This window comes from Pteropus vampyrus, unplaced genomic scaffold (genome assembly GCF_000151845.1).
Source record: "Pteropus vampyrus isolate Shadow unplaced genomic scaffold, Pvam_2.0 Scaffold212, whole genome shotgun sequence".
Taxonomy (NCBI): domain Eukaryota; kingdom Metazoa; phylum Chordata; class Mammalia; order Chiroptera; family Pteropodidae; genus Pteropus; species Pteropus vampyrus.
The window spans coordinates 1,338,073-1,341,530 of NW_011888993.1; the positions used below are offsets into that span (position 1 = coordinate 1,338,073).

The 3,458-nt window shown below is 52.9% G+C and overlaps 1 long non-coding RNA gene and 1 pseudogene across 1 annotated transcript in view; one reads left to right on the forward strand and one right to left on the reverse strand.

Moving 5' to 3' along the window:
- The window catches only part of LOC105300444, a 2,500-nt gene extending 1,706 nt beyond the window's left edge, over nt 1-794 (forward strand). Inside the window, exon 2 of the long non-coding RNA XR_896622.2 lies at nt 4-794. This is a non-coding gene — a long non-coding RNA (uncharacterized LOC105300444). The remainder of the gene's footprint in view (nt 1-3) is intronic.
- Nucleotides 795-2,073: 1,279 nt separating this feature from the next.
- On the reverse strand, nt 2,074-2,192 carry LOC111747135 (annotated as a pseudogene).
- Between the last annotated feature and the right edge of the window lie 1,266 nt (nt 2,193-3,458).

A 3,458-nucleotide genomic window follows, 5' to 3' on the forward strand; every position in this document is an offset into this window, starting at 1 on the left:
TAGGTGGGATCAACTCCAGGCCCCCCACCCTGACATCTATTTGGACGAGCTGAGGGTGGGTGGCCTCTAGGGGGACCCAGTATGGGGGTGGGAACCAAGAGATGATGGGGTCCCCCATCATGACTCCCCTCTCTCCTGTCACAGCGAGCACCTATGAAGGTGTTGGCCACGCCCCTGCTCCAGAGAAGACCACGCTCTGGTCATGGTCCCACCCCCACCCCATGGAGAAGGGGTGGGGGTCCATCCTTTGTGGCCAGACCTGATCCTGCACCTTGGGGGCTTCAGCCCCCCACTAAAATTTCTATAGCAGCCCTCTAGCTTTCGATCTCCCCAGCACCTGGAACCTAGAAGTCGCCTGCCATGCACAATGAACGTAGAACTCCATGGCCTCAGAAAGGCACGTCACACTACAGGGACATGGGAGCACCACACATGGGCAGCATAGCCAAGGACACAAGAGGGCCCACAGCAGCTCACACGCCCGGTGTGGGGAGGGTGACAGGCTACACCGGCCCAGGACTCGGGGCAGAGGAAACCCCCATGTGACACACCAGGAGGGCCCCCCCAAAGGCACTGACCATGGGTGCCCCGCACAGGCAGGCGCTCTGCAGGACACACTCTCACCCTTGGGTGGGGCCTTCTGCTTATAGCCCTTGAATTCTTGCACCCCAGAATGGGGGGGGTGTTGGTACTGACCACCCTGCCCCCATCTCACTGAAGGACGCTCGTGGAGGCAGCTCCTTTGCCATTGCTTAATCCAGAATTTTTAAATAAAGTAGAATTTGAATTTCAAACTTGTTTGTATGTTTTTTTGGTGGCATGGACCGGAAGATGTGCCCAGGATCCCCCAAATGCCCCTGCTGGGGGTTCGAGGCCGGCCCACCCCCTCGCCCCCCAGCCCTTGGCAACCACAAATCCACTTTCTCTATGGACGTGCCTGTTCTGAACATTTCACACAAATGGAATCACACACCGTGTGGCCTTTTGTGTCTCTCACCGAACGTCATGTATTCAAGGTTCGGTCAAGGTTGTGTCACGTGTCAGCACTTTACTCCTTTTCGTGGCCGAGTAATAGTCCCATGTGGGCATGGACCACGTTGTCTTTATCCATTCGAACATCCATGATGAACATCTGGTGGTTTCCACCTCTTGGCCGTTTTGAATTGCGCTGCTGTGAACATGCGTGGACAGGCTTTTGTTTAAACACCTGTTTTCAGTTCTCATTTTCATCCCGGAGTGGAATTGCTGGGTCATATGGTAATTCTATGCTTAATTTATTGAGGCATCCTCTCTGAGACTCCTGCCTTCAATGGAATATTTAAGACACCCTAAAACGTTTGAAAAATAATTTGACCAACACCTGTGTTACAGGTTGGATTATGTTGCCTCAAAAGATATGTTGAAGTCTTAGTCCCCAGAACCTCAGAATGAGACTTTATCTGGAAATAGGGTCACTGCAGAGATAATGAGTTAAGATGAGGTCATTCAAGAGTAGGGTGGCCCCTAATCCAGTATGACGTGTCCTTATAAGAGAGGAGACAGCTGCGTGATGACAAGGCAGATGGTGGAGGAACATCAGCTGCCAAGGAACGCCAAAGATGGCCAGCCGCCCTCAGGAGCCAGGAGACGCGAGGAGGGGTCCCTCATGGGTTGTGGGGAGCGCGGTCTTGCTGACGGCCCGATTTCAGACTTCCAGCCTCCAGAACTGTGAGGAAAACCTGTTCTAAGCGCCCCGGTTCATGACGCTTCGTTATGGCAGCCCTGGGAGACTGATACACGCAGATATTGTCACTGTCTCCCCAGGCGTGAACTGAGTCTCAGCTCCTCCCTGGCACAGGCACCCCCATTTCAAGTCTGGAGTTACCATTCCTGGGCAGGTCTTTACATATTTTGGTCATTTTGGGTTTTCAGTTCATTTTTTGAAGGTTTTATTTTATTGTTATTTTTAAATTTATTTTTTAGGCGAGGCAACCCTTGGTTGACCTCACAGATTGCAAGGACCCTGTCAGCTTACAATCCCTTACTTTTTTATTTTTTACGCCTACAGGATCCCTTCCTTTTTTTAATTTTTTATGCCTACAGCACCTGGTCTTCCTAGGTGGCCTCTCATCCAAGTACTAATCGGGCCCGACCCTGCTTAGCTTCCGAGATCAGACGGGATTGGGCTTGTTCAGGGTGGCATGGCCATAGACTTTTTTGCAGGTTTTAAAGTGTACTATTCTGTGCCTTCTGGTGTATTCATAGAGTTGTGCAACCATTGGCACAACCTAATTCCAGAACATTCCATCACCCTGGCCCCTTTAGTAGTCACCCCATCCCCCTCTCCACTAATCCACCTTCTGTCTCTGAGGACGTGCCTGTTCTGAACGTTTCACGTAAACAGAATCACGCACTGTGTGGCGCCCGTGTCTGGCTTCGTGTGCTCAAGGCTCATCCACATTGTACTGTGTGTAACATTTTGCAAGTTTTTAAACTTGAAATACATTTTCTTCCATCATCCAAACCTTCTGTGACTTGACTTTTTCCATCCATGTCTGGTTTCTGGGGTTCTCCCAGGGCAGGGGGCCCCCCTCTTACGCTGCCCTACAGGATTCCACTTCTGCTTTTGCTTATTGAGCCCAAATTCCTGATGTCTAGAAACTCTCAGGAGATTCTCACAGACCCCTTCTGGTTTGAGAGCTAGGGGACCATTCATTCACCCCCACACACTCACCCCCAGGCACTGGGCAGCAGGATACAGCAGAGGAACAGGAGACCAGAACCCCTGCCCTTCTGGAGCTGACGTTCCAGTTGGAGAGACAGATAGGACACAAGATTAGTAAATAAAATATCTGATATGTCAGGTGATGCTCAAGGCTGGAGGGGTGGCAAGGCAGCTGGGAAGGGAGCTTGGTAGTGGTGAGAGGAGGTGACATTTGATCAAAGAGCTGAGGGAAGTGAGGGACGAACCACATGGAGCTCTGGGAGGTTTTCCAGGCAGGGGGTGCAGCACATGCAAAGGCCCTGGGGCAGGACCTTGCTGGCTGTCTGAGGCTGAGTGAGGAGGCAGAGTGAGACAGGTGGGGAGAGGGAGGAGGTGAGAGCGGGGAGGGGAGGGAGGCAAGTCATACAGGGCCTGTGGGCTGCAGGGAGGACTTGGGCTTTCCTCTTGAGGGACTCGGGAGCTCTGGAGGGCTGAGGGCACAGATAGGCCAGGATGAGTCTCAGGTCATACCAGGGCAACCATCGTACCACTTTCCTGGGGCTGTTACAAGGGTTAAGTGAGCGCCTTGCAGACAGTGAGCGCTCTGGAGCACTCAGCTGTCCGCGCCCATATTTGTGATCCATGTTTTTCCCACGCCACATGTCAGAGCCCAGCGGACCGCCCGACATCCCCAGGGAGTGCGCAGCTGGCCCTGGCAGGGCCCAGACACCTGAGGCCCGCCCTACCCCACCCCTGCATCTCGTGGTGTCACCTT